General features: G+C 31.7%; 1 pseudogene; it reads left to right on the top strand.

The window, feature by feature from the left end:
• The window catches only part of LOC124888943, a 20505-nt pseudogene extending 3672 nt beyond the window's left edge, over window positions 1-16833 (top strand).
• The last annotated feature ends 220 nt before the right edge of the window (window positions 16834-17053 follow it).

The raw sequence follows: 17053 nt of genomic DNA, 5'->3' as shown, positions 1-17053 counted from the left end.
TCTTTTCTCTCTCTCAATAATACAGACAACAACTACTCAATAAATTGCTCAATCCTTCACAATAGAATGATTTTCTTCTCATTTTTGACCACATAGGTGTTATTTTTGACTTCATTCTTGCTTGTATCAGTCATTTTCTTTATCTTCATAAGTAACAGAGTTTGAGAAGAGTTCTATATTGTTATATTTAAAGAAAAAATAAGGGTTTTTAAGTTAATGATGAAAAAGTAGATTTTTAGTTGTATTATATTCAAGAATGGATTTACAATTTTGAGTTTTGATGGTAAAATCGTAGGAAGAACTAGAGAAAACCCTAATTTTTTTATAGTGTTTCATGGACTGTCATGGTATTATTGGATGGTGTTGGTGGTGTTGGTGGTCGTAGTGGTGGTGTTGGTGGTCTTCGTGGTGGCACTAGTGGTATTTATAATGGCTGTTGGTGGCATTGGTTAGTGATATTTGTGATGGTTGTTGGTGGTGTCGGTATTCGTGGTGTTTGTAGCATTGGTTGGTTGTATTTGTGGTGGTGGTTGTTGGTGTGTCGGTATTGGTGGTGTTTGTAATGTATTTTTTTAAATTTATGCATACATCAATTTTAATGTAATTTTTTTCTGTTATTTGTAGGTAAAACATGTCTCCCAAAAGAAAAGAAAGTGAAAGTGGATCAACTTCTGACCACCCAACAACAAAGGCTACAGTACAGAGGGATTCGGAGGAGCTTCCTGAATAATCTCAATCAGGGAAAATTGAAGCTGAGGAGAGATATGAAAATAATATTGAGCAAGGTAGACAAGGATCGATAGATGGTGATGAAGAAAATAAAAGTGGGAAAGAGGAGGTATTAGACAGTGAAAAGGGGGATGATCATCAATATGATGATAATAGATCCCCAATGGAGTGTGAATTAATATCGACATCCTAGAATGATCCTGTCAAAACTATTAGCATTGACAAGTTTCAAGTTGCGATGCCGATAGATGACCCAAAAGAAATAACTGGTGAATTTGTACTTAAATATCAGTTTGGGAAAAATTTTAATTATTTTAGGAATATTATGAAGAAGGAAAACATAGACGGGCTTTTTAAGAGGATCTGCTTTTGATGCTTTCTTGAGCTGAACAAGGACCCCCCTGCCCATTTTCAAATAAAGATGGTATATGATCTTCTCAAGTGTGGAATCAAGAACGTAGAGGATGATAAAGATTCGTAGGAGGGGGCAAAAAGATAGATGTAATCTTGATCAACTACTGTGGCATGCCGATTTGTTTTAGCTTACAAGAGTTTGCCATAGTAACGGGCTTAATATGCGATCGTCCAGAAGAACCTATCGCTAAGGGAACACCTCACAAAGGGTCCAAGGCAAGCAGGACAGCCAAACCACCACAAGCAAATAGAGGGAAGGCATTGTCCCAACGACCACCAGCAAAACCAACAAACCAAGAAAAAAATAGATGGGTTATTGGACATTGCTGGACGTGGCTACAAAGCATTGGATTTGATGACAGATCTCATGGGTAAAACCATACTAAAGTAGTACAGGGGGCAATTGTGCTTAGTTTGGTTTGCCCATTTGGTTGTATTGGCAAGAGACGTCAACAAGGCCATCGAAGATGATTTGTTGGCGCGTGTTGAGGATTTTGATAAATTCAATAATTATTCCTAGGGATATGACAGCTTCTACTTGACTATCCAATATTTACTGACAGAGCTATCCCCAGGGATGACCACATTATATGACTTTCCTTGGGCTTTCATGGTAAAATTAATCACTATTTTTACTCATCTATTAATTTATATTGAATATAGTTATTATGACTTTTTTTGCTTACTTCCTATTTACATTTTTTAGGCTTGGGCATTTGAAGCTATTCCTCCCCTTCGAAAGAAGGTAATGGATTAACTTGATGAGGTTTCTCATTCAAGGATGTTTAGGTGGTTGACTACAAAGAACAACACAAGAATTAAGGAGGCTGATCTCTTTAACCCTCTGGATGATGCAGTACGTCTTCTTCAAGTAAAATAATTTGACTCAATGAAAGATATTGAACAGATGTTATATCTGGTGCAACAGATAGGACATCTGTTGTGAAAGATTACCCGTATTATGCCAACTGGTGCAACAGATGGGTAATTTGTTGTGACAGACGATTGATATCTTGTATCAGATTACCCATTTATTTCTTTGGTTCTATGAACCTAACTCTTAATAGATTAACCATCTACTACAAATTATGCAATAGATGGGTAATCTGATGTAACATATTATTAATCTGTTATGACATACAGATCATCTGTTGTATAATATGTAACCCAAAAGATTACCCATCTTATGCCAACTGGTGTAATGGATTGGTAATCTGCTGTGACAGATGATTGATATTTTGCATCACATTATCCATCTGTTGCTCTGGTTCTCTGAACCTGACACAAACAGATTTTAACTCTCTACTGCAAACTATGCAATAGATGTGTAATCTGATGCAACATATTATTAATATATTGAAACAAATTATTAATCTGTTGTGACATACAGATCACCTATTGCATAAGTTATCTGTGTTAACATGTAACCCAAGTAAAAATTATTATATTATATAATTTAAATGTATCTATCTTTTTTATAGGTTGTGCATTCATGGATCGTGCCTACTAAGCAGGTGTTGGAGATGACTTCTTTTATTACTCTAGGTCATTTTGATACTATAGCAGACCCAATGGTAGAGTTAATAAAGAAGGAATTGGCTGGAGAAACAGCCATAAGAAGAGAAGTTAAGCAAGGTCAGCCTAATGTTAAGGCTCTTCATGACCAACCTAGTGAGGCAGATCCGGTTGATCTTTTGGTGGAGTTGTTGGTGTTGGTGCCAGGCATGCTAATACTGCTACCACTCATGATGATGATTATGTTGATGCTCAAGAAAAAATAAATATGTTTGAAAACACCCCTTTCACAGGTCCCCCTCACTCTTACAGATGTCCCTCTCACCCTTACACCGATCTCTCTCACCACTTTTTACCCTCGTGTTCTCATTGCAAATGCAAAGGGTGTAAGGACAGCCAGGATAAACCCTTTGAAAGGGTAGAGCCTATCACTAAAGCTATCGAGGAATTCAAATTCAAAAGGGGTGTCATACCATCCAAGAAAGTGAGGAAGCCATACACTCCTACAGTGGAGGTTAGGAGAAAAAAAGAGAAATTAGTGAAATACTCTTCATTTGGAAATCAAAAAATACTAAAGTTCATGGGACATTGAAGAAGGTCGACATATACGTGAAACTTGGCACCAAAAAAGAGAGAGATCTACGACGGGCCAAGAATGCCAAGCGAAGCTCACCAGATTACCCCAGGCCTTTCTTTTCCCACAAGACTTCCAGATTATGACAGATATACGTATGCGGTAAGAGGACCAGGTAAATTTACTTTCCTAACCTAGCCTTCTAATCTACTCCATGAAGAAGAATCTATGCAACAGATGTGAAATCTATTGCAATAACTGGTATTTTGATGTAACTGGTAGTGGTTCTGTTGCAACTTATTATCCATTTGTTGCACAAGTTGCATTGGATTATTGATTTAGAGAACCCTATGCTATAGATGGACCATCCGTTGCATCTTTACAATTACTAATTTATTTAAAATTGACTTCTTATATCACAGTATGTTGACGTAATTCTCTGCCTCATAAGGAAAAGGCAATTGCATACCCGAAAGCTTATGACATTGTCGAGAGGATAATAGACCTCGACTTCTACAAGATGATCAAATATAAGTACGATAAACTCAATGATCTAGCATCATCCTGTGGCGTGGGATTTGATTCGTTAATTTCTATATTGGACTGCGATGAAGAAGAAATAATAAAATATGTTAGAGGGAAAAGGCCAAATCCACATGGCAAGAGCTGAACCAAGGCAAAGAGGATTCTTGCAGTCATGAGCGTGGAAGGCATACATTATCGGGTTGTTGAGATACTATTCGAGGAGGGAAAGATAAATATTTATGACTACCATGAACCAGCCATCGACGAGGTCAATTTTTTTATTTGCGTGAAGCCACTGATGGACCTGTTTCCCATCTTATTGAGGCAGAGTAAATTGATGTATCATTTTTCAGAGGAAGTGTTGATGAAGAAATCATGGGATTTTGAAAGTCGAAACAAGGGCATGAACCTTCCAAAAACTGATACCAATTTTGTGTGCGACTCATACGCTCTTGCACACATTGAATGCTTACTGACCGACACAGAAATGGCTGAGCCAATGACCTTTCTATGCGACAACACTGTGGCAAACCTGCAAGAGGTCTGGGCTTATGGCGTACTAATTGGACGCTTGGAACCTGTGTATAAAGAAAAGCCTGTGAAATAACAATTTTTTATTTCAAGTCACACTTCACTTTACATTACATGTACATGTAGTGACAATAATTTTTTTCTGATGAAAGTTGAGCTTTTTATAATGCAATAGATTGTCAATCTATTGTAAAATATATTCTATCTATTCTGGCAGATATTTTATCTGTTGCAATAGGTTGGTCATCTGTTGCATTATGCCGATGTTATTTCTATCTAATCTAACTCTAATCTGTTGCAATAGTGGGAAGACCTGTTTGATAATTTCCAATATATGACCTAAATTTTGCAATATATGTCTGAATCTGTTTGATATTTTCCAACAATTACGCTTGAATATCGATGTGATTGACAACACCAAACCTGTAGCAAATACACCACCATGAAAATTTCAGCAATTAGGCTTGAATATCCATGTTTCCAACACCACCAAACCAATAGCAATAACAGCAATAATGTAGTATCTTCTTACTCAATTTTGTTTCTCTTTAGAAGCCTTGACGTTCTTCAACAAACCCCAGATTATACGATTTGCTTGTGAAGGGTGTCGCTCTTCATACCAATCAAAGTAATCGCATCCACCCAATTTTTACAAAAACAAGAACACAATTACAAAATAATGTCAAATCAATAATTAATCAACTAATTAAATAAAAAAATATTACCTTTGAAATCTTACAAGTAAAAAACCTACGACCTGGATTTTGTTGAGTCCGACAAGTCTTCAATAGATCTTCATGATCGCACTTACAATATCGAAAATCTTTGTCACAAAAAATAGTGCAAGATGAGCTCAGAATTGTCAAGCTCAGTTAGAAAAAATAAAAAAAATACAAACAATCGAGATGAATTTGGATAGAGAAAAAAGGATGAAGAAGAAAAAGAAGCTTTAGAAATTTAGGGTTAAATTTTAGGAAGAAGATGAATATATAAGACAATGAGAAAAAAATAACTGTTGGGGGCTAAATCAGCAAAAATAGGGGTTCAACGAGCCTTCGCTGCGTGAATTACACGTGAGCAGCCAACGGGGCAAAAATGGACAAACTGACACATTTTATGCCTATTTTATTTTACGTGTTTAAAATGAACACTGTCTACTTGATGCCTATTTTATTTTAGGTTTTTAAACTGCACATTCTCGATGGGTTCCGCCTTTTTTATTTCAAGTTACTTTTACTTTTTTTACATATAGTGGCAATTTTTTATGTCTAATGAAAGTTGAATTTTTATAATGCAACAGATTGTCCATCTGTTGTAACAGATATTCTACTTGTTCTGAGATATAGTTTATCTGTTGCAATAAGTTGGCCATTTGTTGTATTATGTCGATATTTTTATCTAAGTCTATCTGTTGCAATAATGGGAAGACTTGTTTGATAATTTTCAATAGATTACCTACCTGTTGTAATAAATGTCTAAATCTATTTGATATTTTTCAACAGATGTGTCATCTATTGCAATAGATACATTATCTGTTGCAATATTTGAATCTAATATTCTATTTCAATTAATAAGTTCAAATCTAAGGAAAAAATAAAATTCATAGACAAAATAAAATAAATCGAAGACTTCAAAAATTAGCTGAAATAAATCAACGAATAAATGAAATGTAAAAAATTGTTATGGGTACAGATCTCAATAAATACATCAACAATTTAAGTATTGATGACAAGAATTCCTATGGAGGAGTGAGGTTATTACTTTGACAGACTCAAGCTGTAAAGATCCACTCAATATGGACAAGTTGTTCTTCATCTGGTGCAATGGAATTCCGCTTTGGTCGTCATGGATCTTTATTGTCGCTTACGTACAATTTATGCGCTTTTTGTTCTCCATATTTCCATAAAAGCAGTAGCATATTGTCAATGCTCTTCAGCAGTAGCTTCTACATCCACCTAGAAAGCCAGAATTGGTCAATGCTAATCACGGGGATACAACAAAATGAAAAAGGATAACTCATCTGTTGTAGCAAATCAAACAGGTCTTCCTCTTATTTTAAATATCCCAAACAGATTATATTTCTATTGTAACATATGAATTAACTGTTGGGATAAATTTCTACATGAGGAAGACCTGTATGATAATTTCCAATGGATGAACTATCTGCAATATATGACTCATCTGTTGCAGCATATAGTTTATCTGTTGGTAAAAATAAAAGCAGTACGAAGAGTTGTTTAATTTGATAAAACAAATTAGACATATGTTGCTACAGATACTTTATCTGATGCAACAAGTTAGTCAACTGTTGCAACAGATGTATTATCTATTTGATAATTTTCAGCAAATGTGTCATATATTGAAACATATATGTGTCTATTTGTTAGTCAAAACAGATATATATATTCACCTTCTTCAGCTCGTGCTGCTCTTCTTTGGCCATTGTACATTGCTCAATGCAAAATACGGACAGAGGAGATGCAATTTCGCTTTTTGAATGCTTGATAATGCCTTGGATTTTACTTTCCTTCTCCTCTTAGCCTTAATATCTAATGGAGTAGATGGATATAAAATCTTCTTTGATGGAATGAAACCCCTCTTACATGTCAATTCGTTTATAGAAGCATTTAATGCATTAGTAGCATTAACCACCACATCATGTTTCGCCTTGCAGTCTTGACATTTGCATCTAGAACATTTACTAGAAGAGGCAAAATCTGTATAACAAGTATGATCATACTCATAATGGTTTATTTTAAATACTGTAAGAGGAGCATCATTAGCACCAATAGCAGCACCACTACCACCACCAACAGCTCCATCACCACTAAGACCATCAACAACAACAAGCCCACCCTCCAAAATTATTTTTCTTGTAATGGTTGTTGCTCCAAACAATTCCATTTTTATCCTGTCAATGACCTTAGGGTCCAATAAAGTTTGCACAAATCGTAAAGTAAGAAAAAAATGTATCTTCAACTCTAGATTGGTCGGAACTAGCGACGGATGCATAATCTAACATAAATCATTACATATATTAGAATGATGATTAGACCATTTAAAAAAATCATTAATTAAAATAAAAAATTAATTATAATTATACTTACTGCATCCTTCGGGGGGTTGAAGAGATCAAAAAATTTTACATTTTTATTAGTTTTGGCCGACAACCATATCAAGATTCTTGGATAGGAAACTTCTTCCTAGTAGTTCAATTGTTGTCTCAAATAAAGAATGGCTTCAAATGTCCAAGCCTATAAAATAACACAAATAAATCAAAACCGTTATTGAGTAAAAAAATGAATGATATCATAATAAAAGAAAGAAACATTTACCATGAAAGTCCATGAAAAGCCATATAAGTTGACTGTCTTTGGCGCTAACAGAGTCAACAAATATTTGATAGTCATTTTGAACCTTTCATAACCCAAGGATAGTTGTTAAATGTCTCAAGATCCTCGGAGAGCTTTATTAAACCAACTCTTATGTTGTTGTTAACGTCTTTCACCTAAAGAATATTATGTACAAATCAAACCAAGTATAATGATTGTTTGTACTTCTTTGAAATTTTTTTACCTTTCAACGCTTCTATCGAATTTTTATTTTTAAAGCTTGGACCAACAATGGACACCAGGTTATCACAATCACACGACTTGCCTTTGCCTTTTTGGGTGTGCAGGTGCTTTTTTGGGTTAGAATAGGTATAACATGAGAAGGAGAAGGAGGATAATATTTTAGTCTAGTAACTATGGCAAACTCCTTCCAACCAAAACAAACAGGCATGCCACAGTAATTTATCCACACCTCATCCATCTTATTTTTGTTTTCATACATAAACCTACGCTTGAGAAGTTTATATACCATTTTCATTTGAAAATGAGCATTGTTGTCCTCCGGCAAATCAAGATATTTCCCAAAGCAGTTGTCCCTGAAATAAGCATTCAATTTTTGTTATTAAAGTATTTTTCTAAAGGCGTCGAAAGATTTTCCCATGGCTGACTTAACCACGAAATAACCCATTAAATTTGTGGCACATCGCATTGCATTCTCACAGGATAATAATCAATGATGAAGGTTTTGACCAACTCTTCGATGAAAGGGCTATTAGCATTTGGATCATCTCTTTTGAAACATTTCTCCTCCCTGTGTTCATTATATTCTGCTCCCGATTGAGATAACGCTTGTAAAGCAAACTCATAGAGTGGTGCATATAGCCTAGCTGCTTCACTTGTTTCTTTACTTGAACTTGATTCGGTTTATGTTCTTTTGGGAGCCATATTATCCAAAATTGACAGAAACATAATAAAATATATTATAGTTGACTAATGCATTATTAAAAAGGATAACAGTAAATCTAACATGCAAAATAGTAAAATATCAGTTGCAACAAATCACACATCTGTTGCACAAGGTAGGTTATCTGTTACACTAAATAACTAACCTGTTGCAATGAATGAGTAATCTGTTGCAATAATACAAAATCTATCAAAACATATCACTCATCTTTTAAGACAGGTGAATGATCTGTGCAACAGATCACACATCTGTTGCAATATATGAGTGATCTATTGGAATAGTTAAATAACCTGTTGCAACGGATAAGTAATCTGTTGTGACAATACAAAATATATCACTCATTTATTGAGAAAGATGAATGGTTTGTGCAACAAAGCACATATTTGTTGCAACATATGAGTGATCTATTGGAATAGTTACTAACATGTAGCAACAACTGAGTAATAAAATATATCAATCATCTATTGAGAAATAGGAATGGTTTGTACAATAGGTCATACATCTGTTGCAACATATAAGTGATCTGTTGGAACAGTTATCAACGGTCAATATTGTTTAGATTTCTTCCAACAAAAGGGTCATATGTTGCGACAGATAAATGATCAGTTGGAAAAATCAAGTCTTGGACATATTCTGTTGGAAGAGTTGATAGAATTTTATCTAACAGGAGGTTCATCTGTTGCATCATATCTTTAATTCGATGGTTCCTCCATTGTATCAGATGGTTAATCTGTTGCGTCAGATTTTTAATTCGATGGTTCCTCTGTTGTATCCGATAGTAAATCTGTTGCATTAGATGGTTAATCTATTGCAACATATGCTCAATCTATTGCATCAGATGGTTAAACTGTTGTATCATATGTTAAATCTGTTGCATCAGATTTTTTGTCCGATGGTTCCTCTGTTGTATCAGATGATTAATCTGTTGCATCAGATGGTTAATTTGTTGCATCAAAAATTTAATCTAATGGTTGTCTTGTTGTATCAGATGGTTTATCTGTTTTATCATATACTAAATTTGTTGCATCAGATGGTTAATATATTGCACCGGATGGATAATCTATTGGAGAAAAAAATAGTAGAATGATTTTGCTCAACGGAATAACAACAATATCACCATTTTTTCCAATAACAAGAACAAATCAACCCAGTAATGAGCGCAACAAATTAAACTTTGAAATCAAACAACAAAAGAGAAAAGAAAAGAAGAAATACCAGAAATTAGGATTTTATTCAGACCGCATTTCAAATTAAAGCAACAAATATTAAAATTGTTAACCAATACTATAAGAGAAGTTGGCTCAAGTTCCTCATTTTCTTCAAAACTAAAAAGACCATAATTTTTTACCTGTGAAAGAAGAAAAGGAACGATAAAGAATTCGAAGTTGTTGTGGCCAGAGAGAAAGGTTGTCACGTCGATTGACAGTTGAAGTCAAAAAGAAACTCGAAGCCCAACTATTTATCATCGAGGTTGAAGTCGCCCGGAATTGAAAGGAGAAATTTGCAGAACTGTTGGTTGAGAGAAGCTGTCGAGAGAGAGAAGAGAGACGGTCGATGATTTGGATTGAAGAGGGGTGTGGGTTAGGTTGATTTGTATTTTTGAAAAGATTAGAAAGTTTTGAAAATATTAATCAAGTTCATAATTAACTTAATCAAGCTTCCTAATTATGTTTGACTCTTTAAGTTGGTCAGTGTCATCAATCCTTCATTCAAGACTTAAAAGACACCTTTCATTCAATTTTCTCAACTAGCTAGAGATGTTTGAGTTATAACTTCCACGTACATCTTCATGAGAAGGTGACAAAAAATGTGAAGAATCTCCAACATGCAAAATCAACTATCGTAATTTTATTTATTTATTTTTGGTGATTTGAATTTTGCACCTAAATCTCTGAGTTAAGTAAAATACTGAGTGGTAAAGTATGTTTTCCATCTTCTTAATAGCTGAATTAATTGGATTGACTATCAGTGGATTAAATTAACTTTGTTTATCTACTGTCTCTAAATATTGTTTGGTCAAATTCTTAAAATTAGCCTATTTTGTAAAATATTTTTAAAAAAAAATATGTTTGGTGAAAAGTAATTTTTGTTTGATCAATAAATTAAAAAAATATTTTGAGCAACAATTAGTTTTAGGTCAAACTTTTTTTAAAAAGTGCTTTTCAAATAGGCGTTTAAGGAGAACGTTCTTATTTTAGCTTATGAAAAATTATTTTTTCTAAGATATTTTTGTTTGATCAAAAAAATTTAAAAAATATTTTTGAGCAGCAATTAGTGTTAGTTCAAATATTTTTAAAAATGTCTTTAAGTGTATTTTTTTCAAAAGTTCTTTGCAATTAGTGTTAGATCAAATTTTTTTTTAAATGCCTTAAACTGTATTTTTTTTTTTCAAAAGTGCTTTTCAAATAAGTGTTTAAGGAGAACGCTCTTATTTTAGCTTATGAGAAATTATTTTTTAAACTTCTTAAAAATACTTATTTTCTTAAAAAAATTGACTAAATAAACATTTTAAAAAATAAGCACTTTTGAAAAAAATAAGCTTGGCTGATTAGACTATTATTCATGTGAGCTCATACGCTATAGCTTCGGGCTTATTTTATTCATTCATGTAAGATCATAAGCTATAGCGTCAGGCCCGTGGTTGCACGGGCATCCTCATCTAGTCAATTAATTAAGTTATTAATAAGTTTTGTATAAGAACACATATCATTATCACTAGTGGTATATCGCCCGAGTTAAGCATGGACTCAATATTTATATCTTTTTATTTTTTTAAATATGACAATTTTTTACTTTTAATATATTTAAAAAAATGTTTTTTCTTATTTTTAGAAATAATTTATTTTTACAAGTATTATTTTATTTTTTAATGAAATGTTGTATAATCACACAAAATTTAAGATTTATTTATACCACATATTTCAAAATAGAATTTTGTTTTTTTACTCTATGCTTAGTCAAATGGTGTCACGTAAACTGAAATGAAAAAGTAGTAAGGCGAAGATTAAAATTTCATTTTCTTGTTTACTTATTTCATGCTTCATTTATTTGTACCGACTAAAAATTAAAATTTTGATCATTTAGATCTTAACTCATAATTATGTATTTAATTTCTTGTGTGAATCCAATCATTTAGATCTCAATAAGTATACTACGACCATACTCCCCTTTTTACACTAATATGACTATTGCAAAGTACTTAATCCAACCATTTTTAAATTATTATTTTGTATATATTTTATTTTTTTATTAAATATTATTTATTATCAAATACTTAAAATGACTTATAATAACTAATTAGAAGTTATATAGTAAAATTACTATAAAAAGTACTTGTGAAAAAAATTAAGTGGATCCCATATAAGTCGTCAAATTAATTTAAAACTTCAAGAGTTAACTTATCATTTTTGTCTCTATTTTACATTTTTATGAAATATTATTAATTTTCTAATGCTTAGATGACCTATAATAACTAATTAAGGATGATATAGGAAAATTACGATTGAAACAGCGAAGCAGACATGTCATAAATTACTCATTATAACTAATTAGAAGTGATATAACAAAAAAAACTATAAAAATACTTGTGAAAAAAATTTAAATGGATTCCATATAAGACGTCAAGTTAATTTAAAACTTCAAAAATTAAGTTATCACTTTATGTCTATTTTATTTTAGTTCTTAAATATTATTAATTTCTTAATATTTAGATGACTTATAATAATTAACTAGGGGTGATAAATTAAAATTATGATTTAAGAAACTGAAGCAGACATGTCATAAATAATTATTTTATTTTTTTGTTAAATATTATTAACTTTCTAATGCATAAATAATTTATAATAATTAATTAAGAGTAATCTATATCTATAACTTATATCTATAATATATTGAAAGCGTGAAGACCCTTAAAAAAGTGATTTGAACTTTTTCCCCTTCATTAAAATACTCTTCTTTAGATGAAACCATCTTTTTATTATTTTTTTAAATTTATTATTTAATTATTTTTATTATATTAACTAAACCTCCTAAAATAAATGGGATTCCTAAAATATATGGAAGGAGAATTAATTAATATTTTTCTTTCTATTGTTCAACTAGAAAAATACTCCTAAAATTAAACTTTATTAAGGAAATACTTCTATAAATATTGAGAAATTTATTAAGGAAATACTTTTATAAATATTGAGATGCACGTTAAATTAAAGAATAATACTACATAAGTTTTATGTTGTACAGTAGATAGTACTATATTTCTTGGAAAAACAAAAACTACCATAAAAATTATTGTACGTGAGATTATAGTTTACGTGACACCATTTGGTAAATATCTTGGTAAAATAATATTCTTTTTCTTTACGAAAAAACATCATTATTTTGGGAACAAAGTTCCCTACTAGGCTACTACTACATAAAAATTATTGTACGTGAGATTATAGGAGTAGAAAGTCATTTTATTTTTAATTTATGAATCCTTTTTTTGTAGTGTGAGGCTCTTTTCTTTTTAATTTAATTACATTATATCTTTTGCACTTTGGAGTTTCTTTTGTAACATCAATCTAAGTTCATCGTTTGAAGTATTTTTGTGGCTAGCCTGCTTTGTGTGATTATTTTCTATATATTTAATTTGTGTGTTTATAATTAAATTTTTATGGAAGGAGAAGTGTGTACGATGTAACTTTTGAACATGTTAATAACTTTCAATGTCGTTTTGAATGTAGTGTATCCATGAGGTCATGAAAATAGAATTCAACGTGCATGTATATGTGTATCTTCTTTGTTTTCATTCAAGTCATTCTCTAGGGCCAAAGTTTTCGCTCAAACGAGAATTATTTTCATCAAAATCGAAGCATTGTGATCACTATTGTATTGTTTTGTTGTAGTTTACAGGCTGTAGATGAATATCGGTAGGCTTTGAAGAATTTCTTGTGTAAAGATTAGGTTTAATTGTATTATTTTGATATCTTTATTATCTTATTGTTTTATTTTAATTTACAGATGGTTGATGAATGTCGGTCTGACTTTGAGGAATTTTTTTAGGTAAAGGTTAACTTTAATTGTATTGTCTTAGTATCTCTATTAGTTTATTATTTTGTGGTAGTTTACATTTCGTAGATGAATGTCGATCGACTTTGAAAAAAAATTGTGTAAACTTTAAGTTTAATTGTATTGTTTTGATATCTTTTTTATCGTACTATTTTGTTGTAATTTACAGGTGGTGGGATAAATGTTAGTCGGCTTTGGAAAATTGTTTTAGGTATAGTTTAGGTTTATTTGTATTGCTTTAATATCTCTCTTTTGAGAAATTTTTTTTTATGTAAAGGTTAGGTTTATTTATATTATTTTGATATCGCATTATTTTGTTATAATTTACAGGTGATCGATGAGTGTCGGACGGTTTTGAAGAAATTTTTGTGTGTAAGGATTATATTTAATTATATTATTTTGATGACTCTATCATTGTATTGTTTTATTATTGTTTACAGTTGTTAGATAAATGTCGATTGGCTTTTAGAAATATTAGTGGTAAATGTTAGGTTTAATAAATAGTTTTTCCATCTTTACATATTCAACAGATATTGAATTTAATTATTGTATTCATGTTTATTATTTAAACAAATATCCTATTTAGAGGGTGTTTGAAAGTGCTTATAAGTTGGTCAAAACAACTTATAAGCACTTTTTTGTTTATATTGGTGTTTGGCAAAATTTTAAGTTGCTTAAAATAAGTTGATTTTAGCTTCTTTTTTTTTTTAAGCCAAATCAATAAGCAACCTAATAGATGCTTATTTTTTCAGAATTTTAAGTTGACTGACAAAATTATCATCCTATCCCTTGTAATTATAAGTTATTCCAGTTTTACCCTTGCCCTAATTCTCCTTTTCTTACCTTCAGTACACTTCCAATTCCACGCTTTCATTTCTCTAAGAAAAAACCAACATACCTTGTTCTAGATTGTCTCTCAAATTGTTGCATTTCCTTTAAGATTCTGTGGTAAGTGCTCTAATTTTTTACGTCTTTTTCTTTATTTTTGATTTTTCATCTCCTTTTACTAATAGACAAATCTGTAATTGTTGCATTTCTGAAAGAATTGTTGTTCAACTAGAGATGCAAGCCCGTATTTAGACAGATTAATCTCCAGTGATAATTTAAAAACTCCAATTGTGTGTTTTATGATTTAAATTGAGTTGAAGATGAGTTGGGGGTGGGAGGAAAGAGAGGGGTTTGATGGTTTAAAGGGTGTGAATAATTTTAGCTTACTACCGCCATTTTGATGTTTGAGTGCTATTGTGGAGTGTGGACTATAGTCCATGTTCATACCCGACCCAAAAGAATATAATAGAAGGGACAATGAAGATCAACATTATGTAAGGGATTGATTAAAGGGAAGCTGGAGGGATATGGAAGTTTTTAGTTAGTTTAGTGCTCATGGCACTTCCTTGTTGGACTGAAAATGTTTGAAGTTGTGCTAAAATGGTATTGAAATTAGGATCTTCACTTGCTCTACTTGTGTTACTGTGCAAATTCTCCATTACTAATCTCTTTTGTGGTATTTCCATCTTGCATTTTAATGCAAGCCTTGTCCAAGAACCTAAAAAAGAAAAAATAACAAAATTCTCGACATAATTAGTGAACTAATTACTTAAACCACGAGTTTTAATTATATACACCATTATTGTTAAATTACATTCTTGAATCATCTTTTATTATATATGTTAATAAAAGACAAATTTATATATATTCTTAAACAACATATGTGCTAAGTGAGCAAATTCCTACTTTAGATTGATGATCACTCTATGGTACCCTTATAGAACATTATGATGATAGTAGCACCAAATTAACATGCTAACATATCTTATGATGATAATAGTACTGACAATACTAACATATTTCTTAATAGAACAGGCAGATAATAAGGTGGGATATATCTTAATCTAAAAAATAAAGTATGTTACAATGTTAAAAACTAATGGAAAGGAATTTTTTTTAATTTTGAGAGACTCTGTTTAGAGACACATGCTGCAGAAAACTTTCTCTTCTACCAAAGAAACAAAGTGCTTGGTCTGCTTGGATTTTGTATTCCTTTGTTCAGCTATCTCTGCCTTCTCTTTCTGCACTGCTACCCCTGCCTTCTCTTTTGTACAAGTTTGTAATAACATATATGACAAAACTATTAAAGATGTGTGGCAATTGACATTTATATTTCATCTTCAGATCATTTATATTCCATCATGTCGAATTCTAATCTGGTATGAAGTAACGCTAAGTGGGAATATGATGCTCATATTGTTTTTATTGAGTTGTGTGAAAGAGAACTTAGAAAAGGAAATAGACCGAACACTCATTTGAATAAAGATGGATGGAAAAATTTGGGTGATGCGTTCTATAATAGGATGGGAAGAAAATATACTAAAACACAGTTGAAAAATAAGTGAGATAACATGAAACAGGACTGGGCTTTTTTTAACCAGTTGATGAGAGAGAATACAGGTTTAGGTTGGATGCCACAAAAAATACAATCATTGCAGATGACGATTGGTGGAGCCAAAAGATTAAGGTACGTCTGTCGCGTTATTCTTTATTTCTTTGTTGTTTGTCTTATTATTTAATTTACTTAACTTTTTTTTTCAGATAGATCACCGATATAAGATGTTTAGGAACATGGATCTTTCTCTTATACGTTATTGCTATGATGCATTATTTTCGGATATTTTTGCTACGGGAGAAAGAGCATGCTCCGCCAATCAAGAACATTTTCTAAAATTGAAGTAGATTTGAGCAAAGAAAAAATAAATGATTTTGATGATTTTGACCAAGAACACTACATTAATCTCAATGATGAAGGAAGTGATGAAAGTGATGACGCACACGATATGAATTCTCCTATGTTTCCCAAATCATCATTAAAAAGACAACTTTCAACTGATGATATAGGATCTAGCAGTCGAGTAAAAAAGAGTAAGACAAAATCTGCTAGAGAGGAACTACACTCTATAGTTGAGTTAATGTCAAGCAAAAGTACTGCTACATCTCATGCGGCAAAGGATCCCACCATTGACAAGTGTATGGACTTTTTGGCAAGTTTTCCCGAAATTGTTATCCCGTCTGAAATCTACAACTATGCAGTGAATTTGTTTCTAAAGAAAGACGTCCATCAAATATTTCTTAAGATGACTAGTGATGATGCTCGGAAGTCTTGGTTGGCATATAACTATCAGTTATACCTCCTTAAGAAGAAAGAGTGAAGGATGTATTCGGTTGATTTTAGTACTTTTGTTGTTTGATGTTTGTTATTATGGTTGTACGCGTGAACTTAATAAGCTATGGTTGTATGATTAAAAACCTTTTTAAAACTGAGTTGACTTTATTTGTATTATTGTATGTTTGTGTATTTTATACATATGTATGTTCTGTTATTTTTCACTTACTAGATGAAGAATATGCAGTGAGATATGAATTACATAG

The sequence above is a fragment of the Capsicum annuum genome, chromosome 11 (genome assembly GCF_002878395.1).
Source record: "Capsicum annuum cultivar UCD-10X-F1 chromosome 11, UCD10Xv1.1, whole genome shotgun sequence".
Lineage (NCBI taxonomy): Eukaryota > Viridiplantae > Streptophyta > Magnoliopsida > Solanales > Solanaceae > Capsicum > Capsicum annuum.
Note: the sequence above shows the minus strand (reverse complement) of the source record. Positions and strands in the feature narration are given on the sequence as shown.